The sequence below is a fragment of the Mustela putorius genome, unplaced genomic scaffold (genome assembly GCF_011764305.1).
Source record: "Mustela putorius furo isolate JIRA1106 unplaced genomic scaffold, ASM1176430v1.1 tig00003845_pilon_pilon_pilon, whole genome shotgun sequence".
NCBI classification, from domain to species: domain Eukaryota; kingdom Metazoa; phylum Chordata; class Mammalia; order Carnivora; family Mustelidae; genus Mustela; species Mustela putorius.
The window spans coordinates 60,291,834-60,315,885 of NW_025421998.1; the positions used below are offsets into that span (position 1 = coordinate 60,291,834).

General features: G+C 40.6%; 1 long non-coding RNA gene across 1 annotated transcript in view; it reads right to left on the reverse strand.

Annotated features, from left to right (window-relative positions):
* Window positions 1–170: 170 nt before the first annotated feature.
* LOC123387029 overlaps window positions 171–24,052 on the reverse strand; it is a 72,259-nt gene continuing 48,377 nt past the window's right edge. The window contains exons 3-4 of the long non-coding RNA XR_006601365.1: window positions 5,668–5,768; window positions 171–431 (exon numbers count right to left, since the gene is read on the reverse strand). This is a non-coding gene — a long non-coding RNA (uncharacterized LOC123387029). The remainder of the gene's footprint in view (window positions 432–5,667; window positions 5,769–24,052) is intronic.

Genomic DNA, 24,052 nt, shown 5'->3' on the forward strand with positions numbered 1-24,052 from the left:
AAAAAAACTGTGCTTTATAGTATTTCTGGAAAATATTAAACTTTACCAAGTAAGTTTTAACATTACCTGTAATTTTACCTCCTCAAATCACATTAATACATATGTGCATTTTCACCCCCTCAGGCTTTTGTCTATGCATTAAAAAAAAAAACAGTATGATATATACAATTTTATATTGTTTTATTTTCACTTACCATATAATGAATGTTTCCATCATTAAAAATCTTTTAAAAATATAATTCATAATTACTACATAATATTTTGGTATGAAATTTACTCAGCGGGTTCACCTGGGTGGCTCATTTGGTTAAGCGTCTGCCTTTGGCTCAGGTCATGATGCTGGGGTCCTGGAATCCCTCTCCCTCTGCTGCTCCCCCTGCTTGTCCTCTCTACTGGCTCACTCTCTCTCTCTCAAATAAATAAATAAAAATCTAAAAAAAAGAAAAGAAAGGAAAAAAAGGAAATTTACTAAATGTAATAGACAATATATCTATTTCCGAGATTTTAGTGTTATAAACACCCGAAAGAAAAATAGGCAAATGCCATGAACCAGGAGCTCAAAGAATTTGAAGTGCAAATGTCCTACAAACATGAAAAGAGATCTCAACTTATTAATATTAAAGAACTGCAAATTAAACACAATAAGATATTATTTTTCCTTATAAATTGAAAAACATTTAAAATACTTGATAACCCCTCATGTTGAGGAGGACACAGAGAAATAAATATTCTCAAAAATAACATCTTCTAGGGCATTATGACCATTGCAGTATTGTTTGTAACATAGAAACTAGAAGCAACCCAGGTGTCCATTAATAGAGGATTAATTCAATAAATTGTAGTAAGTTAATACAAAGAAATATTATGGAGTCTTTGGAAAAAATGCTATAGATTCTAAGATTATACACATGCCAACATGAAATATGTCCAGGAGGTATTGATGCTTTATAAGGTTAAAAGTTAAAATGATACTACAAAATACTTTTTACTCCATACACTTATGGTGTTTAGCATGGAGGACTGATTAGTTTCTGAAAATGGGAGCTCCCACTGAATTAGCCAGTTATGCGGGTCATTGTAACCCTGTGCACAGGGGGTGACATTCTTATATTCAACACTGGCAATTGCTTCTCCCTGCTCCTTAAAGTCTTTGAAATAGTTGCACGATTCCAGTTACAGTTTATGCAATTGGAGGCCAATTCTTCCAGGTTAAGCTGTTGTTTGTGATGACCTTATGATGACCTTCCTAGTGTCAAAGCCTTCCCACACTTCCGACAGTCACCAATTGCCTATCAATCTTTATCCTCTGTTTCCTAGACCATTGTCATTAACAGTACCCATGGAGGCTCAACACTTTCATTTTAACTTCTAAGAAGCCTGATTCTCCTCTTTTGTGTCTTTGGGCCAGATGCAGAACCATAGATACCAGCAAATGTTTCAGCATTTACTGTAAGTGGTAAGCACCAGTAAACTCTTTGCTCGCCAAGAGTAGGTTAAAGTTTCTTCCAGAATTCAAAACAAATAGCAGAAAGAGAAGCCACAGGAGCACAAATAACATGGGTTGCCTAACAACCTGTAAGAGACCCGTGGAACTCTCATTGGCTAAGGGCAGTTGCAATAGGGAACATAAGCCCTCATTGGCCAAAAATGTGCAATTGAATCTGCTCTGCTGGCTTTCATTAGGGTGGGAACAGTACTATTGAGAAAATAGAAAAAATATGGCAGTAAACTGTAACAGTATACTAAGTGGATATGTATTTTGAATAATATTCAAGAAAGAAAAGATGGTATTTCAAATTACTATCATTTAGGTGAATTAAATGAGATGCTTCTATAAACCCATTTTTGTAAAAAAGAAAAAAGTATTGCATTAGTAATAATGCTAATATATGCAAGAAAACTATTTGAAGGAAATCATAGCAACCAATTAGCTATGTTTATTTACAGACTACAGGAATACGAGACACTTTTAGTTTTTTCATTCTATACTGATGTGTGTACATGCATTCCTAGGATTTTGAGGTTGTGAGTTAAAAATATATATATGTATCTAGACAAGCTGTCATTGATCTGGAAAACAATAGGTATGCAAGAATTCAGAAAAGGTCTCAACTGAAACAATTCCTTAAAAAATGATGCTATGAGAGATCTCAAGAATAGAAACTCTTAATATGAAGAGGTGTGTGGTGGGGCCTCTGGGTGGCTCAGTGGGTTGGGCCTCTGCCTTTGGCTCAGGTCATGATCCCAGGGTCCTGGAATTGAGCCCTGCCTCAGACTCTCTGCTCAGCAGGGAGCCTGCTTCCCCCTCTCTGCCTGCCTCTCTGCCTACCTGTGATTTCTCTCTGTCAAATAAATAAAATCTTAAAAAAAAAAAAAAAAGAAGTTAGTGGTGACCTTTGCAACCCATGAAATATATGACTGAATCCACATAGACATTGTACAAATTTGTTACAAACACAAAAGCCTAAATCAATTCTTCATAAAGAAGATATATAATTAATAGATAATTTAATAACAACATCTTAGGTTTGAATTACCAGTATATATGAACAAATAAAACCTAATGGAGAAGAAGATAAGATGAGATAAAATGGTAAAGAAATAGCATGTCTTGATAGAGTCAGTGTCAAAAAGCTCCATTTCAGTAAGGAAGTTAGTAATTCAAGAGATATAAATTAAGTAATACTGCTGTAATTGCTAAAACCCAAAGATGTTAGAGTAGATAAAAACAAGATATAGTTTGTATAGTAAAATGACCATAAAGAACAAAGAAGTATTAAAGAAAAGCATAAAACAGTATGATAGAAATAAAAGAAACTTGGATAATTGCAACAACAAATATAAATGAATTCGATTTCTACATGAAATAACAAAAACTGCTAGTTTGAAAATTTTTTTAAAGATTTTATTTATTTATTTGACAGAGAGAGAGAGAGATCACAAGTAGACAGAGAGGCAGGCGAGGGGTTGTGGCGGGGGGAAGCAGGCTTCCCACCAAGCAGAGAGCCCAATTCGGGGCTCAATCCTAGGACCCTGAGATCATGACCTGAGCCAAAGGCAGAGGCTTAATCCACTGAGCCAGCCAGGTGCCCCAGTTTGAAATTTTTTTTTAAGAAAGAGAGAGAGTGCAGGTGACAAAGGGAGAGAGAGAATCTTAAGCAGACTCCACACCCAGCACAGAGCCCCATGCAGGGCTTAGTCTCATGACCCTGAGATCATGACCTGAGCCAAAATCAAGAGTCAGATGCTTAAGGGACTCAGCCACCCAGGCTTCCTGACAAAAACTATTAGTTTGAGTTTTAAAATGCAATCACTGTTACTGCTTCTAAGAGACTCAATATAAAATGACACGGAAGAAAGAAAATTTTCTAAAACAACATTAACAGTACAGAGGAGGTAATATTTTGGATGCTGGTTGATGTTCATAGTCCCTGCCAAATTTCTCACACATCCTATGTATTTTCCTTTCCCGGCACTTCTGCCTTTCTGGCTATCTGACCTTATCTTGACTTTTGCTGTTGCTCACCACCTAATAATTGTGCAATAGAGAGATGGCTGCCTGAGTTTCTTCTTGATTAAGATTGTTTTCCTTGAGTTGGAGGGCAAAGAGATGGGACACTACCCAAAGAAACTTCCTGCTTCATTTTAAGTTTGCTTGTTTACTTTCCCAAAGAGCAGAGCTCTAAGAGCCTTGTAGTTAGTGTGTATTTCTGTCATTCTGGCAATAGTGAGACTAGTATGCTTGGTTTGGGGTCATTTTCTAAGTTCATTTGTTCGTTCTTTTTTTTTTTTTTCTTTTGGTCTGGGTACCAAATTTCTTTAGTTGAAGGATGGGACAAATGAAAGAACTTAAGTAGATACTTCAGGATGGTCATTTCCTAAGTTTTAAAGAGTAATGGAGCAAAGTGGTGTCAAGGATTTCTAGAGATTTTAAATCCACAGCTCTCTTCCTTTGTTTTGAAAGTCAACTGATCATCCCCTCATCTGACTTTCTTGTATCTGTCCTGTACCTCAACCCCAACCCCTAGCCCCAGCAGCTTCCACGTGCATTGGCATCCATGGACCTAGCAGTCACAGACTAAATATTGGTAGTTTCAGTCTTTCTTCAGCTGACCCCAATGACACACGACACATAGAAAACTATCATTTGACTGAGGCACAAATGGGAATTGTCTGCTGCTAGGCTGGTGTGTGGGAGCACTAACACGGCTACTGAATGTACTGGGTGATTGTCCAGCACTCCCATCCCTGTGACTTTGATGTCTGCTATCACTAATGGACACCCAGCATTTCTGGCTGAAATGACCTTCTTAGTTGTTTTTCTTCATGGAAAAAGAAACTGCCATTAAGTGAGAGAGATAAATTTTGGTGATAATTGAAATAGCCTATGATATGAAGTATGGGAACAGAATATATGAAGAAAACAAACTGCGTGAGAAAAAGAGAAGTTGACATAAATATCTTTTGTACGTGCCAAGTTAGGTATTACAGAAAATGTCAGGCCCAGCTACACACCAAGGGCCCAATACAGTGTGTTGCATGGATCAGTTAAGTTCCTGATTAGTTATTTTGAGTGGAGGTTATGGGAGCTGTAAGCATTTTGATCTAGCTCCACAGCTGAGGAACTAAGGCTGCAAAAAATAATGTGGGAACTGAGGAGTTTTTACCACTATTCTCATAGCTACCAATTACTGAGCCCTTGCTAGGTCCATGGCATGTGTTAAACACATTATATCACTTAATCCTCAAGATATATCCAACAGGTTTGTACTAGTTTGCATTATTATCTGCAGTTACACATAAAGAAACAAAGGCTCAAGCAAGTTAAGGGTCTTCCCAGGGTTGGCCAGCCTGCTTGGTGCGTGTGGAGTGGAAATTTGAGCTGTTCTAACCGTGACACCTCATGGCTCCCTTCCAGGGTACTAACAAGGCTCCTTAAACTGTACTCCTACTTAGTTATGGCAAAAGTCTGTAATGGGGGCTCCATTTTGTCTACAGGTCCAATAAGAGAGTGATATGTCACCCTTCCTAAGAGTAAGGTAGTTTGTCCTGTTCATACTACTTTGCAGCAGACCAAGAGAAGGAACCAGGCAACAACGGCTTGGATTATACACAGAGCAAAGTCTTTTGCTCTCCCTTATCCTATTACAGAACTGCACCCATCTGTTGGCCGTCAACACAGATGCTGAGCATTATATGGCTGGGAGCTCCCCAGGGTAAAACCATCTCATTTTATGGGTGAGAAAACTTAGGGACAGAAAGGCCTCAGGTCCAAGGCCACAAGATTGTTAGTGAAACAACCAAGACTAGAATTCAGGCCCCTTGGCTCTCACAGGGGGCTTATCCCACGGTCCCATGTGAATAGTTGTGAAAAGTAACCCCTTGCTCTTTTCTACCTTTGACATTTCCATAAAATCTGTGTGTCATGTTAACAGCTCATCGGCTCATTCTTCTTTGCATTTAGGGAACAATGTTCTACCAGGACTACTTTCCAGTCTCAGAAGAAGTCAACGAAAGCCATATAAATTGAGTCCACTATTTAAAATGAGACATGTGCAGGATAAAAATAAATGTCTTATAAAACTCAGTAAAGAAGCACACACCTATAGCACACAGGGTGACTCAGAGGGTGTGGTGAGGGAGCAGAAACAGAAAACTGATAATCACCTGGCAGGCCAAACAAAGTGAATGCCATGGACTCTCTATTCTTCTTGCTCAGCGACAAAGACTAATAGGCATCTGGTGCTCGGAGGCTGGTATTTCATCCCCTGCAAGGAAGAGGTCAAGAACAGAAGAGCTGAGTACATGATGCTGAACACCCACGCCCTCTGCTGCCCTTCTTTCCACCCCTTGGCCCTGCTTTGGCAGAGTCCTTTGCTCTCTCGGTTGGAAATGGCCTCCATGCTCCATCTTTGACTACAAGTAGGGATTTGTCAGATTCATGCTGATTTGTCAAGTCAAATCAGGTGGTTACTACCTCTCTATATCTTACAGGACAAAGCCCAAGCTCTTTAGCTTAAGACCTGACATCATCCAGACTCCAGCCAGGATGACTGATCTCCATTTTCCCCACCATGAGTGCCCATCCCATTGGCTGGTCTTTTTGGTGTGCATCAAATATGCATTATACATTCCTATCTTTACTCCCACTACCTGAAATTCTCATTTCTTTCTCTTCCTCTTCTCCATGTTTCTCTGCCCTTCCCAAACCACCAAACTGTTCATGACACATGCCTTGAGCTTCCCAGTACACCATGGGGCTGCCGCTGCTGGTGGAAACAGATAGACACACTGTGTGGCCCAATGCCAGACACTGTTCTACTAAATGATTCCCCCTGGATTATCCCATTCATTTACACAATAATGCCATGTGGTAAGCATTGATTTCTTGGTGGTGAGCAGTAGGAACTCTAACTCCAATTGGATTAACACAGGAAAAAGTTATTGTCCCACTTAAGTGAAAAGTCTAGGGACAGAGATGGCGCCAATGATGCCACCAGGAACCAGACTTTCTTTGTGTCTTGCCTCAGCTTCTACACAGTGGCTCCTTTGTAAGGCTGAGAGGGGATTCAGAGCTTCAGGCTGTCATCTCTCAACACCTAGTCCCATGGAAGGCAGTAGGAATCTTTGTCATGATGTCCCACAAAGGCCCCCTACTGCCTCCATGCTATGAAGAGCTGATTTGGCCAGTCATTTCGACCAGAGGAATGGGATTTTAGCCTGCCTTTGCTAAGTCTCATCACCTCCTCTAAGCACACATGCTAAAACTGGGGAAGAAATGCTTGTGTGAAAGGAAACACAGTCACTGGGAAGCCAAAAACCATACATGTGACATGGGAGTCCAGTGAAACATTTTAATAGTGAAAAAATTTCTGCACATCAAAAGTAAAATGGGTCCTACTTATCTAGACAACATGGGAAATATCTTTATTAGTAAGTCTGAATAACAGAAAACCATTTGGAGGTTGGCCACCAGCAAGTATTTTCTGAAAGCTATCTTTGGTTGGACCAGAAGATGAAAACCAAGAACTCACTTTCCAAGTCAATGCACAAACATTGTTTGAAAACGGTTAATATAAGACTGCATTTTATTGTTGGAACTAATGCAAAAATGGACTTAAAATTTGTTCATTTTTCTCTAAAGATTATTAAGCTGGTAGTCTGAGTAAGTTTGCTATTTGTTATTAGTTCCAACTGACTCAGATATTGTGGTAGACAAGCATATGGTGGTTGCAAAGCAGATTTACATGCCTGGGTTTTGCTGCTTACTCTTGCTATGAGATAGCAGCTCTTTCTTCACTTCTTGGGTGCCCTTTAGCCTCCAACTAACTCAGCACCATAGCAATTCTTTTTTTTTTTTTTTAATTTGACAGAGAGAGAGAGATCACAAGTAGGCAGAGAGGCAGACGGGTAGGGGGGGGAAGAAGACTCCCTGCTGAGCAGAGATTCCCAATTTGGGGCTGGATCCCAGTACCCTGAGATCATGACCTGAGCAGAAGGCAGAGGCTTAACCCACTGGGCCACCTAGGCGCACCCCGGAATGAGTCTTTTATCTCATCTACTTCTTACAGGTGCTCTGTGAAGCATGAAAATAACTTGGCTCCATCCAACAGATGGAGGAACTGAGGTTTGTGGAGATTATCAAAGTCCGTTACCCAGGCCACTAGGCTAATACTCAAACCCAGACAGTTTGTCTTCAAGCTCCTTAACAAATACTTTAGAAAATGTGTTATTGACAACTAAGCAGTCTTTCGCAAAAATTAGCATGCACTAAAATAATAACATCAGGATAATGGTGAGGATAACAGGGAAGGAAAGAAGCACTTTGATTATTCATGCACTGGAACAGTGAGGCATGTTTCCCCCCAACCTCAGGAGAATAGGTACTTCATGCTCTTAGACTGAGTCAATTGCAAATATTTAGTTACATTCACATTCTCTAAGTGGCAAGTTGCCAATTTGGCTCCCCTTTAGTTTTTCCCTCTCTGTGGACCAAGCAGTAAATGCCAAGCCCTCCTCCCCTCTCCCACTCTAACACAGAGGAGGTGAAATTTGCCAATGTGGAGGTCAGAAGCAGGAATGTTTACATCTTGCCTTAAATGGTTGCTGCCTCCTTCCCTATGCCTTCCTGCAGCCCCAGATTCAGACAAAGTGGGCGGGATGTGGGTAAGGAAGTCTAGGCAGCTGGCTATAGCTAGTCCTGTTTTTCTTGTTTTTGAGAAACAAGGCAACATCAGAAAGGACTCTAAGGGTCATCTGGGAGACCCTCTTGCTCAGTGCAGGACCCCTACCCCACCCATCCCCAGCATCTGGACAGGTCAGTATTTAATGTGTGCCTGACACCTCCCAGTGACAAACAGTTCCCTATCTTGAAGAATTAACCAGAGCCTAAAAAGTGCTACTGTCCCATGAACAGCTTCTCCCTGAATGTCAGAGTGGAAAACCTCAGTGATGGATAACTTCGCCCATACTCCAAATTTCTCAGTAGCCCTGAGCTATGTTCCCCCTTATCCTACTTTTGCAAGTCAGGGAGAAGACACCTTTGACAGACAGAAGGTAAATGGGTGTGGTGCCAGCCTCTGCCCAGTTTTATGTATCTCTGGCATTCAGAAACTGGGCAACCAGGAACATTCACCTGCTGCATGGACGCAGCCCTTAAATCTTCTTGGTTTACAGAGGAAAGGACAGATCTCTTGGCTTCAACATAAGAGACAAAAATAAAGCCCTCCCCTTTTTAGTCAAATATTAACTCACTTCCCCTTTCCTTCTCCCAGTGTCAAGTAAACATTGAGGAAGTGTGATGCTGGTGAATTCCCAGGAGCTTTCAAGTGGCTGCTGCGGGAGTCTCTAAATGAGTGCCACCTGCTGGTTTGCTGGAGTATGATCGATCTACTGCCCAAGTTTCTCCCCAGTATCAAGGGCAGAAGGGGGTCGAGAAGATTAAGGTAATGCTCACTTGCTGTGCAGCCCATACGGTGCTGGGCAAGATAATGTTTGTCATTGTCTTGTTTAATCCTCACAACTTTGTGTTGGAGGTGGTATAATCTCTCTGAATGAGGCTCCAAGGGATTAAGCACCAACTGGGACTGGGACCCTAATCCTCACCTGTCCCACACCAAAGCCAATACCCTTTCCATAACACACCCCAAGGAAACCACAAATCCACACAGATGTGGTTTACAGGATTCAGACATAAGAATTTAGTAGCAGTGACATTGACTTTATCATGATTTTGAGTGGACTTTCTAGTTTAGTTGTTGGGGGCAGGATTGTTTTATTGGTTTTTCTTAGTTTAGAGTTTAGGTTAGAGTTTTTGATTTAGTATATCTTTAGTTTGGAAGAGGAAAATTTCATAAAGTTGAACAGTAACACACATTTTAGATAGGTGGCTTTCTGTTTCCATAGTCAAGACTGATAGAATTTATAAGATCCACTTCTGTTACTATTAAGACTATGCCTCCCCTAATTCTTCAGTTTTCAGATGGGAAGTGTGTTTACACTTCAGTTCCCACAATTGTGTTGAGTTCATTTTTTCATCAACAATAAAAACAATGCACCACCTCCAGCATCGTGTTGAGACTACTAAGTTCCATTAAATGTCCACATTTCCTACAAAATAACTGACCAAAATCAAATTGGGAGCTGTTTTTGATGTAATATCATTGAAGTTTATTACATTTAAACAGCAGAATCCTCTCATGGAAATCCACAGAAACAGAACTGAAGGTAGCCTCAGAAGACCTTCCTCCAGATGTGTTGGTGGAGTCCAAGGTCACAGTGGTCGTTGAACTAACCCTGACATTCACTGGTCCAGGGGACTGGCCTGAGTTGCAAAGCAACACTTTTTTGTGTCACCTTTGACACAGAGTTGAAAGGTGCCATCATGGTTGCTCAAGGGCCTTCTTTGTCTCCACTGGCATCACACATACTAGCCCTGCAAGGTTCTCGGTATATATTTATGATTGTCCCTTCTCCCACTTTTGGGGGGAAGACTTCTCTTGTTATCTTCAAGAGCAGAGCACCTTGGTTTTGTTTTGTTTGTTTGTTTGTTTGGAATGGAGATTCACTGTTGGTTGTGTGAAAAGCCCTTGTAGATGAACTTCTTTGGGGCTCCAAGTTTTCCAGGACTCCTACCCGAGTGATGAGAAGAGTCTCTGAGAGGGCTTTTGGCATATAATGAAACGGAGGTTAGTGGGTCCTGTGAAATTCAGTCCTGATTTATTAATGATCCTGCAGTGCCTCATTTCAGATTAATTATGATATTTGAAACAAAGCACTCCAATTTCTCATTAAAGTATCACAAAGTGAGAGAGGGAATCCAAAGACAACAATCCAACCAACTCATCGAAGTCTGAAAAAAAAGTGTTTGCGGGAATGACAGAAAGAAAATGCCCTCCACTTCCCCTCATCCTCTAGGCAATGACCACTGCTTGTTTACGTTGAGGACGCACGGAGACAGGTGCATCTACCTGAACACCTGGTATGTCACCAGCTGGTCGGGAAGTCCTTGAGCAACTTTTGCCTCCACATGCAGAAGTGGCAGCGAGAGAGAGAGATAGAGAGAGAAGAGGAATAACAGAAACAGGTGGGAGACGGGGGGAATGGAGAGGGGAATGGAGAGGTGTCTCCCACCTGAGTAGTTAGGAAGGAAGGAAAGAGGAGAGGAGAGGAAAGTAGTTAACAGAAGAGGATGGGAAATACTGGGGAGAGAGAGAGGGCTGAGAAAGACAAAGGGGAATGGAGAAACAAGAAGAGAGCCAAGGCCCATGACATCCATTCTTCCAGCCTTACTTGACCAACAGTCTCCTGAGGAGAGGGCAGGGCGGCGCCCTAGTTGCATAATAATGAGGCCAGAGGCTTAAAGTCTCTGTGTGCAAGGCTGGGCTGTCTCTAGTTTCACAGTCTGGCTGGCCAGGCCTGGCCACTTGGGGGTCTCTGAGACAGGCATGTCACCTGGCACCCGCTGTTCCCTTACTCTGTCTGCATGCAGGACGGACAGTCTGTGGGAACACAGTAGAAAACCCCCCGGGGAGTGGACGTGGCTTCCCACAACACTGTCAATGTCATGAGAACCTCCGCGTGAGTGTCGGGTGTCCAGCCCTTGGGAGGACGGCAAAGAGGGGGAAACACAATGGTGAGGTTGGCCAAAGGGAAGCCTCTGTGATTTGCCGTTTCTGTTTTCTCCCAGGCGGTGAGAACTCCTTTCCCCTTTTCAATTTGCTTTGTCCAGATTGGGACAGGTGCTGCTCCGTGCAGCTGTGCGTGGAAACAAGAGCTTTTCTTCTTCTTTTTGCTTCCCATGCCCTCCCCCCAACAATTTAAAAGAAAGTTTGACCCCAGCCTTTGAGAAGTTTATAGAAACCCCAAGTTGACTGCGAATCAGAGAAAACAGGACATTAAAAAGGAGAGAGGTTAATTAGAAAGAGAAAAAGAGATTTTTGGAAGGGTCAGAAGACACTGGCTACTTGCATTTCTAGTACCAGCTTTAGCCACCTTGAAAATAAAGCAAAAATTGAAGGGGCACATTTTCCTTCATCTGTGTCTCCTGTGTGCACAAAATCTCCAGACACTATCCCATCAGAATCATGAGGTTCCCAAACTGAAAGAGATCTGAGATCATTTATTCGAATCTTGTCATTTTCAAGATTTAACAAATGAAGCCAGTGAATTAAATCCCCTGTCCCAGACTGACCAGCTTCTCCGTGATGCTGCTGATGGCCTGGGATGCTCCTTGAGTTGCACCAACCCATGCAGCTGAATGGGTCCCTGTGCCAGGGACAATGGCATTGAATTTCTACAGAGACCACTTTCTGCATTTGATACAGGCAAAGGGAAGAAGGAGAGGCTGGCCTATTCACCATTTTTTTTTTTTTTAACAGAAGAACATCATGAGAATCTGCCTGCACTTTTGTAGTTGAACAGTATTATTTTACCCAGCACTGTATCTGGTCCTGATGGAGGGACAAAGTGAAAACAGCAGGTATCCCATGCTCTGTAGACCCCTTGATAGCAAAGAAAATACTAGCACCACTTTCTGCAGGATCTGACCTTGGGGAAGGTGCCTAACATTTCCTCATCTGTAAAATGAGGCCACTGGAATTCCTGTGTGGGCTGGACTTCTTTAAATTAACATTAAACCAGGACACGGAACTGTAACTCTTATGTAAATACTAAACATTTAGTCTTGGTGTTGTTAATGTGTATCAGTGTTGTGATACACATTTACATCCTGTGACCAATAAACGTTCGTGGAATAGGGGAAATGAATGCATTTTCAAATTCCTAAGGCCAAGTCATTCCAAATCCTACTCTCTGGCTTTTAGAGACGTTGAATATAACTAGTGTTCTGCTTTCAGAGTATGTTCATGGGACAGTTTGACATCTGGCAAAAACTCTTATAAAATGTTAGAGGATGGAGGTCAATGCAGCCTCCACTGACTCCTTTTCCACTGGAAACCAAAGCTGAAGTCTTGAAAATGAATTATAATGTCCCACATGATCGGCAGTGCCTCCACACTGACCTCCTAGCCTGTGGTTCCTCCCGTGCACTCATGCACTCATGCTGGCTCCTTGGGCATGCCAAGCAGGATTCCACCACAGGGCCTTTGCACTTGCTGTTCCCTTTGCCAGAAATTCTGTTTCCCCATTTGCTCTTCTCCCTCACCTTCAAATGTCACTACATCAGTTATGCCTCCCAGAACATAATATTTAAGATGGTTCCACCTTATCCCTGCCCCTGGCACTTTATTTTCAGTTGTGGGTCTCATCTCCATCTGACAGACTATATATTTAACTTATTTATTTTTTCGATTGTCCCTCCTGCCCTCATCTCACTAGACGACAAAGAATTTTGTCCATTTTGTCACTGCCATTTCCTAAGTACCCAGATCAATGATTAGCACACAGTGGTCACTTATATATATTTGTATAATTAATGAAACAAGTAATTAAATACTACTTTTATGTCTCACTCATATCTTTAAGTGATCTGGTTGATAAATAAATAAATAAATAAGGCTATCATTTACTAAGTACTTCCTAGGTGTTTTTTCTAAGTACTTTCCATGTGTTCATTTATCCCTTGAGACTTATGAATTGAGAGCACTATGAATTAAGGTGTGTTATTTCCATCTTCTTGGCTGGTCCCTCTAAACATTAGTGGGCCTTAGGATCAGTCTCCGAGGTAGGAGGGAGCTGCCATCAGAGCCATGTTATGACTCTCGTGGGCTCCCTCCTCCATTAAAAAGTTGTTAAAGATGGGATGCCTGGGTGGCTCAGTCAGTTAGGCATCTGCCTTCGGCTCAGTTCATGATGCCGAAGGTCATGAGATGAGCTCATGGGTCCCGAGATGAAGTCCCATATCAGGCTCTCTGCTCAGTGGGGAGCCCATTTCTCCCTCTGCCTGCCACTCCCCTGCTTATGCTCTCTCTCTCTCTGACAAATGAATAAAATCTTTTTTTTTAAAAAAAAGTTGTTAAAGATGATATTTTATTACCATGTCAATGTAACTTTTTTCTTCAGGTTTTAAATTTTCTTTTATTTAATTTGTATTTAAAATTTTAAATTAATATTAAATTTAAATTTAATTCAAATTTTAAATTTTAGTTCATAGATTTTCTTTAGATCCTAAAGGAGATTAAAACTTTTTGGTGGGCCCCTAAAAGTGTTGTGAGCTGTGGGCACTGTGCATAACAGAAAAGTTGGCCCGGGGTGTGACCCAAGCCTGTCGGAAAGGAAAATCAGCCTAATCACTTCCTATGAGTGAATGACCAGGAGTAGAAATTATGCATTTAGGTCTTAGTGCTGTCATTGATTTTCCAATAGTTTCAAGCAAGCGAGTTATTCTTTCTGGGTCTCAGTTCCCTGATATGTGAAAAAAAGGATATCTAACTCAGTCCTCACTTAAAACCTGCTTCTAGGATCCTAAATATTAAAAATTCATTCAACTACAGTTTGTTCTGTACCAGGTACCGTGTGAAAGATGAGGAAATCTGAGATAAATCCCATATAGCCCCTAACCTCGGTGTGCTACTAAATTCCCACAAAAGAACACTCATTAAACATGCAAAAAAATAGGAGATTCCTGAAAAGGTCCTTGCTTTTTGTCTTTTTTTATATTATTCTTTCAAATATATCTATCCAGGGGATGGCTTATAAGCACAAAGGTTTAGTTACAAACATAAGTTCTGAAGAAATCCTGCATTTCCAGTGGGAGATTTCTATCAACAATTCAAGCGAGATGTCCTGCAATGTATGTGTGTCTCAATTGCTCCTGAATGTATCCCCATGTCAGTGCATGCCACTTTGAACTTTTCTTGGACTCCACTTCAAGAACTAAGTTGGCAATGGGGGTGGTGGGCATATATAATATGGCATGATTACAGGAAAGACCCCTCCCCAAGAAACATCTCCTGCTAACCTTCTACCCATGCTTGATGACCTCCTGCTGACTGTTCCTTCCTTCAGGTTAAATGTTGCCTTTCTCCTAAAGATCTCTTTAAATTTTCAAAAACTCCCTTTGCTTATGAAGTCAAATGGTTTTCCACTGGGGCAATGCAGGCACTAGGAATCAGGTAAAGAGAACAAGACTGAAAGAGGAGAAAGTACATGGGAGGAATCCTCAAGACAACCTCCTACCCCACTCAACTACCATTACAAGTTTCCCTAATCTTGAGAGAAATTCCTTGCCAGTCAGTCCATAAATATTTATCTAGTAACTCCTGTGCTGAAAGCCTGGGCTGTGAGGGAAGTGTCTGTGTCAATTTCGATTAAAACTCTGCTGCCAGTATCACCAATAACAAACTAATTCAAGTGTCATCCGTAATACGTTGTTCTGTTTTTAGAAATGTACAATGGATGCACTTCCTTCCCCGTTTCGATTCTGATTTGGTTCTGGCAACCATGGCCTCAGAAGCAGTTGGAGTAACACCACTCAGTTTCCTAAATATGCAAGACCTTGAACCGTATTCATGCTGAACTCTTTCATTATCCTCATTTTCTATTCAATTATGTTTCCTTTGATAATTGATCCCTTTTAAACTAATAACTTGAATACATCAATCACTCATTTTAAAGTTATTCCTTTGTCTGCCCACTAGTCCCTCCTTCCTTGACTCCTAGAGATACAATAGGATGTTGTTGATCCACTTCTGATAGTTTCATTACACATTTCTTTCACTGAGATTAGATGTTGAAACTTTTACCCAAAAAAAAAAAAAATAGTATTTCTCATCAAAAGAGTTGTATAACCTTACCACTACAAGAATATACATTGAGCTCTTTCTCCTTAATATAATGATTCTTCATATTTCTCTATGCTCTTCTCGATTTTCACACCTGTGCATACTTCTTACTTCTGTAAACCCAGCTTCCCAGGTCATACAGGACTGGGCAGATAATTCAGAGGGTGTGACTTACTCTTATAATCATATCCTTGATTTTGAGCTTCTTCCCATTCCAGTCCCTCCCCAGCAGAATCACTAGATACTCCAGCCCCTCTCCCTAACTCCGTTTGGTCTCTGAGAAAGGTCCAGGAGTGAAGTTGACCTGTGCATGGGCTGCCATAGGGCTGGTGACACCAATATTTTTTCTCTTGGTCTGATAATTATGATGGGGAGCATATAATGAGACTTCCCTGCTATTGGGGGGCTCACTGACTGTTGAATAAGACCAACATCTAAAGAGGTAAGTACAGTCAATAAGGGAAGGTCTAAGACCACATACTAGAACAAAGCAATGACATAAGCAGGGGTTGGGGGAAGGAGATAATGGCTTGGGGATGAGGGAAGGCTGAATAGAGGCACTAGGTCATTGAATAGACCCTAATCAAAAGGATACACTGAGAAAGACCACTTTCAATAGTTAGGGTCAATAGGTCAATAGTTGCCAATCCTCTTTGAACATTAAAATTACCTGGAGAGTTTAAAAAACAAAAGCAAAAACAAAAACAAAAAAACCACTGGCGGCAGGATCTCTAAGGTTTCTGATTTAATTGGCTTGGGTTGGGGCCCAGACAAGGACATTTAAAAATGTTCCCCACAGTTACATTAGTGTGTTCACTTTTTGAAAATTCATTGAGATTTGTAAGATTTGTACACTTTTCATATCCATTTTATGTGTCAATAAAAATGTTTAAGAAAATGAAAAAAAAAAAGTTCCCTAGGGAAGGGTAAAATGAAGCTTGTGGTGCTGAATTAGAGTTGAAGATATTAGTGTGAATTTGTGTTTATTTTCCTATATTTAGATAGAAACACACAGAAATATAGGTACGTGTGTATTCTTGGGTTATTATGCATCCATTTTCTAGATCTGTCCATTGAGAGGGCCTAGAAGCCAGGACACCCCAGTAATAATGAACACACCTAACAAAGGACCTTAGGTTCTAAACGCCATTCTCCAATAAAAGGAAACAAGCTCCCCAGAGAAATGATGAATTCTAAATCCTGAAGTGGGGAAAATACAAGATAAACCCGGAGCATATTTGTAGCACCTGAATAAGAAAGTGTTGTATAAAAAAAAAAAAGTGGGTGTGGAGGGTGAGGGGAGCATGTCCAAAGAACAAAGGGACCAGCCTGAAGGCGCCCCCAGAGGCCACAGCTGGAATAATTTGAGCAACAAAATAAAGATAGTATTAGTTTATGCCCTAATATATGGATAAATACGAGTGAATAATTAAATAAGGAGGGAGAAAGGGAAAATCTTCCTTGCATAAAAAAGTCCAGTTAATAAATACAAAAGAAATGAGAAATACAGAAAATCACTTGGAGAACACCAGAGTAACAATTGCTGGGGGTAAGACCCACAGATAGATGTTGAAATCAGTGGGGAAAACTGGATATTTGCATATCCTCAAAGTAATCCCTCAAAATATTTCTTATTGTGGTGGTTTTAATTTATGTTCACATTTTTCATGTATTTTTCCCTCTATGGACTGAGGCTTAATTCCCTTCCTGTGAATGGAGGCTGGACTTAGTGACTCTTTGACTAATATGTACAGAGAGAGAAAAACAGTGACTATACAGTGGAGGAAGCTGGCGGCATCACCTTGACTGGGCGATCAAGGTTAACATCACCAGAAATAAGTCATATTGCTATCACATGTCCCCTGATATGAAGCAACAAGAAGGACACACAACCTCTGTGTTAGTCTTCCCTAAGTCCACAACCCCAGTTGAATGATGAGAAAATATCAAACAAGCCAGAGGAACTTTCTACAAAATACCTGGCTAGTGCTCTTTCCAAGTGTCAGGCTCCAAAAAAAACAAAGACAGAAGTTTTTGCAGATTGGAGGAGACCAGGGAGACATGTTGCATAAATACGATGTGATTTCCTATTTTGGATCTTTGAACAGACAAAGGCCATTAGTAGAAAACGGGCAAATTCCAAATGAAGTCTGTATTGAGTTACTAATGAGTCTATGTTGACTTTTTAGTTTTGATAAATGTACTGTAGTAACATAAGATGTTAACACTGGGGGAGCTAGTGAAGGGCATACAAGAACTTCATGTCCTATCTCCATAACTCTTCCATAAATCTAAGATCAATTAAAAATTTAAAAATTTGAAATATAAATAAGTAAATTTTTTTTCAGTGTTCTCCATGTGATGTTCATGAGTGGTCAGGGTGGACAAGCCCTTACTCTAGACAAAGGCAGAAACTTCAGCTGAATCACAAAGTGATAAAATATGAACCAAGGGAGGGAAATGCAATAAGGGATGGTGGAGAATGAGGAGAGGGAGGTAGTTGGGTCAGATTATAGTCTCTTTACCATGCCCGATAAGAGATCAGTCCTTTACATTGTAGGCCTTGGGAAGCCATTATTTTTTTTCCAAAGATTTCATTTATTTATTGGAGGGCGAGAGAGAGCATGAAGGGAGGAGTGACAGGCAGAGGGAGAAGCAGGCTCCCCACTAAGCAAGGATCCTGATGTGGGGCTCCATCCCAGGACCCTGAGCTCATGACTCAAGCTGAAGGCAGACACTTAACTGACTGAGCCACTCACGCACGCCATCATATTTTGTAAGCAGAGTGAACTTAGAAGTTGTATTTGAGGTTAGTTTTAGATAATCCAACTGTCACTTAAGTGCTTTATAACAATAGCAATTACTGAAAAATATCTTACAAATTTATTATTTGAAGGATGTGGAATTTTGTGTGGATGCCATACAAAAGAAATTTTTTTTAATGTCCCTGTGCTTTCCTTTGTGCATTTCTGCCTTATGCCCCACACTCCCTAGTTAGGCATCCTAGGCAGGAGCTGGGAAGAGCTGGGATTGAATAGCAGAAATGCAATGGGAAAGTAAGAGTTAAAGGTAAGCTTCCAACATGCAATGTGGAATTTTGCAGGAAGTAATTTGCAAATTAGGCTGAGTCAAGCCTGATGGAGTTCCTTGCAACTGAACTCCAGACCAGAAAGAAAGAAAAAAGGCAAGTTCAGCAAGGTATACTCGTCTTTGTACTGTAAGAAAACAGACACCCATGAGGACAGAGGATCTCCCCTAAAAACAAACTCACAGCTGTGTTTGTCTGGCTCTGTCTAGTTGATAAAAATATCTCTCAAAAGGGGACCTCAGTGGCTCAGTCAGTTGCATGTCAACTTTTGATTTTGGCTTAGGGACACAAGATGGAGCCCTGCATGGAGCCCTTGCTCAGTAGGAAGTCTGTTTGAGATTCTCTCCCTCTTGCTCTGCCTGTCCCCCTTCATGTGCATGCTTGTTCTCTTTCTCTCTCTCAAACAAATAAATCTTTAAAATATATGTATCCATCAGTGGAAAAGGGGGAGGAGCAAGATGGCAGAGGAGTAGGAGACCTGGGTATCGTTGGGTCCCAGGAGTTCAGCTAGATAGTTATCAAACCATTCTGAACACCTAAAAACTCAACAGGAGATTGAAGAGAAGTAGAGCAGCAATTCTAGAAACAGAAAAGTGACCCCACTCTGGAAGGCAGGATGTGTGGAGAAGTAAATCTAAGCCAACATATGGGAAGACAGACCATAGCAGGAGGGGCTGGCTCCCAACAAGTGGTGGAGCACAAAATCAGAACTTTTAGAAGTCGGCTCCACTGAGGGACATCACTCCAGAGGCTAAGGAGGGGCTGGAGCCCTCTAGAGACAGTGTGGTCTCAGGACCTGCGGGGTCACAATAAGACTGGGGGTGTCTGAGTGTGGCAGAGGCCCCAGGTATCAGAGTGGGGAAGTTGGCTACAGAGGCAGAGATGAGAAGTGGGCTCTCAGCTCAGAATAACCTTAAACTGTGATCCGATGCACAGTCAGACCATAGTTCTTTGAACAGGGACCCCACAAGTGGCAGATCTGGGAGACTCACCTTCCTCCTTCAGTGCGGGAGTGCACTGCAGGAATCTGCTGGGTTTGGACACTCCACACAGGGCCATGCACCAGAGATAGAAATGCACACTCACAGGCGGGGTGAGCACAGAGCGTGACCAGAGACCAGGGAGATGGAAGGGACTGACTGCTTTTCTCTGAGGGCGCACTGAGGACTGGGGCCCTGAGCTCTCGGCTCCAACTGGCTGGAAATTGGGAGGCTGCCATCTTTGTTTCCTGTCCTCCAGAGCTCTACGGAAAGCATTCAGGGAACAAAACCTCCCGCGAGTGAACCCGAGCAGATTACTTAGCCTGGCCCCTAGCAAGGGTGGTGCAGTTCCGCCCCCGGCAAAGATATTTGAGAATCATGGCAAGAGACCCCTCCCCCAGAAGATCAGCAAGAACATCAAGCCAAGACCAAGTTCACTGATCAGTGAGAACTGCAGCACTTCAGAGCTAGGGGAAGGCAACACACAGAATTCATGGCTTTTTTCCCATGATTCTTTAGTCTTTCAAAGTTAAATTTTTTTAATTTTATTTTTTCTTATTCTATTTTTAAAATTTTTTCCTCTTTCCTATTTTAACCTTGTTAAACTACCTTATCAATACCTTTTAAAAAATCTTTTTAAATTTTCATTGTTATATTCTATCCCTTCATTGTATATAACATTATTTTTTATATGTGTATAGGTTTCTCTATTTAAGATTCTGGGATACAGTGTCTTCTAACGGATCAAAATACACCCTAAATCTAGTGCATGGCTTTGTTCTAGTCTCCAACCTGATCACATTCTTCCCCCACCTTTTTTGTTTGTTTCCTTTTTTCAACCAACTTCTTATCAATTCCTTTTTTAGAATCCTTTTAAATTTGCATCTTTACAGTCATATTCCATCCCTTCATTGTGTTTACCCTTATTTTTGTATATATATGAGGTTTTTTTTCATTAAATTTTTGTGAGGCAGTTTCTTCTAACAGTCCAAAGTACACCCAAAATCAATTGTGTGGCTCTGTTCTATTCATCAGCCATATATATAAAATTTTTTCCTCCTTTCTTCACCCCCCACCCCCAATTTCAGGTCTCTTCCAACTCGGTTAGTGTGTATTTTTCTGGGGCCATTGCTATCCTTTTAGTATTTTGTTCTCTCATTCATCTAGTGTTATCTGATAAAATGATAAGGCAGAAAAACGCACTTCAAAAAAAGAACAAGAGGGAGTACCAATAGCTAGAGACCTAATCAATACAGACATTAGTAAGATGTCAGAACTAGAGTTCAGAATGACAATTATAAAAATGATAGCTGAGCTTGAAAAAAGCATAGAAGATATGAGTGAATCCCTTTCTGGAGAAATAAAGGAATGAAAATCTAACCAAGTTGAAATTTTAAAAGCTATTAATGAGGTCCAATCAAAAATGGAGGTTCTTACTGCTAGGATAAATGAAGCAGAAGACAGAATTAGTGATATAGAAGACCAAACGATGAAGAATAAAAGAAGTTGAGAAAAAGAGAGATAAACTACTGTACCACGAGGGGAGAATACAAGAGATAAGTGGTACCATAAGATGAAATAATATTCGAATAATTGGGATCCCAGAAGACGTAGAAAGAGAAAGAGGGGCAGAAGGTATATTGGACTTATCAAAAAGAGAAGAAAAAGGACCTAAATTGATAAAATCATGAATGAAAAAGGAGAGATCACAACCAACACCAAAGAAATACAAACATTTATAACAACATTTACGAGCAACTACATGCCAGCACATTTGACAACCTGGAAGAAATGGATGCATTCCTAGAGACATAAACTACCAAAACTGAACCAGGAATAAATAGAAAACCTGAATAGGCCCATAACCAGTAAGGAGATTGAAGCAGTCATCAAAAATCTTCCAACAAACAAGAGCCCAGGGCCAGATGGCTTCCCAGGGGAATTCTACCAAACATTTAAAGTAGAATTAATACCTATTCTCTTGAAAATGTTTCAACAAAAAAAAAGAAAAAAGAAAAGAAATAGAAGGAAAACTTCCAATCTTATTTTATGAGGCCAGCATTACCTTGATCCCAAAACCAGACAAAGACCCCATCAAAAAGAATTACAATACAATATCCCTGATGAACATGGATGCAAACATTCTCACCACAATACTAGCCAAGAGGATCCAACAGTACATTAAAAGAATTATTCACTACGACCAAGTGGGATTTATTCCTGGGCTGCAAGGTTGGTTCAACATCTGCAAATCAATCAATGTGATACAATACATTAATAAAAGAAAGAACAATAACCATATGATACTCTCATAGATGCTGAGAAAGCATTTGACAAAGTACAACATGCTTTCTTGATCAAAACTTTTCACAGTGTATGCATAGAGGCTACATACCTCAATGTCATCAAATCCATCTATGAAAAACCCATAGTGAATATCATTCTCAATGGGGAAAAACTGAGAGCTTTTCTGCTAAGGTCAGGAACACGGCAGGGATGTCCATTACCACCCCTGCTATTCAGCATAGTACTAGAAGTCCTAGCCTCAGCAATCAGACAACAAAAAGAAATAAAAGCCATTTGAATCAGCAAAGAAGTCACTCACTCACTCTTTGCAAATGATATGACACTTTATGTGGAAAACCTAAAAGACTCCACTCCAAAACTGCTAGAACTCATACAGGAATTCAGTAAGGTGTGAGGATAGAAAAATCAATCCATAGAAATCAGTTGCATTTCTATACACCAACAACAAGGCTGAAGAAAGAGAAATGAAGTTGATCCCATTTATAATTCAAAACAATAAGATACCTAGGAATAAATCTAACCAAAGAAGCAAAGAATCTGTACTCAGAAAACTATACTCATGAAAGAAATTGAGGAAGGCACAAAGGAATGGAAAAATGTTCCATGCTCATGGATTGGAAGAACAAATATTTTGAAAATGTCTATGCTACCTAGACCAGTCTACAGGTTTAATGCAATCTCTATCAAAATACCATCAACTTTTTCAAAGAAATGGAACAAATAGTCCTAAAATTTATATGGAATCAGAAAAGACCCCAAATAGCCAGAGGAATGTTGAAAAGGAAAACCAAAGCTGGTGGCTTCACAATTCCAGACTTCAAGCTCTACAACAAAGCTGTAATCATCAAGACAGTATGGTACTGGCACAAAAACAGACACAAAGATCAATGGAATAAAATAGAGAGCCCAGAAATGGATGCTCAATTCCATGGTCAACTAATCTTCAACAAAGCAGGAAAGAATGTCCAGTGGAAAAAAGACAATCTATTCAACAAACGGTGTTGGGAAAATTGGACAGTCACATGCAGAAGAATGAAGTGGGACCATTTCCTTACACCACAGACTCTACATGGATGAAGGACCTCAGTGTGAGACAGGAATCCATCAAAATCCTAGAGGAGAACACTGGCAGCAACCTCTTTGACCTCAGCCACAGCAACTTCTTTCTAGAAACATCACCAAATGCAAGGAAAGCAAGGGCTAAAATGAACTACTGGGACTTCATCTAGATCAAAAGCTTTTGCACATTGAACAAAACCAAAAGACAACCAACAGAATAGGAGATGATATTTGCAAATGACATATCAGATAAATAGCTAGTATTCAAAATTAATAAAGAACTATCAAACTCAACACCCAAAGACAAATAATCCAATCAAGAAATGGGCAGAGGACATGAACAGATATTTCTGCAAAGAAGACATCCAAATGGCCAACAGATACACAAAAAATGCTCAACATCATTCGGCATCAGGGAAATACAAATTGAAACCACAGTGAGATACCACCTCACACCAGTCAGAATGGCTAAAATTAATCAGTCAGGAAACAGCAGATGTTGGCAAGGGTGTGGAGAAATGGGAACCCTCCTACACTGTTGGTGGAAATACTAGCTGGTGCCTCCACTCTGGAAAACAGTATGGAGGTTCCTCAAAAAGTTGAAAATGGAGCTACCCTATGATCCAGCGATTGCACTACTGGATATTTACCCTAAAGATACAAATGTAGTGAACCGAAATGACACATGCACCCAAATGCTATAAACATAGCATTGCTGCTATGCATAGCCAAACTGTGGAAAGAATCTAGATGTTCATAAACAGATGAATGGATAAAGAAGATGTGATATATATATATATATATATATATATATATATATATATATATATAATGAAATACTGCGCAGCCATCAAAAACCCCAAAATCTTGGAACTAGAAGGTATTATGCTGAGTGAAATAAGTCAATCACAGAAAGACAATTATCGTATGATCTCTCTTATGAGGAATTTGAGAAGCAGGGTGGAGGGTTGTTGGGGGAAGGGAGGGAAAAATGAAACAAGATGGGACTGGGAAGGGAGACAAACGGTAAGAGACTCTTAATCTCAGGAAACAAACTGAGGGTTGCTGGGGATGGGGGGAGCGATAGGGTGGGTGGGTGATGGACATTGGGAAGGGTATGTGCGCTATAGTGAGTACTGTGAAATGTGTAAACCCAATGATTCACAGACCTATACCTTGGGGCAACTAATATACTATATATTAATAAAAGAAAAAGAAAGGAGAAAGAAAGAAAGAAACTAACTAACTAAATAAATATATAATATATCCATCAATGGAAAAATAGTTAACTACATTATGGGACAAATACGTAATAGAATACTGTGCAATCATTACAAAAGATGATTGGGTTGTATAATTTTGACTTGGAAAGATGT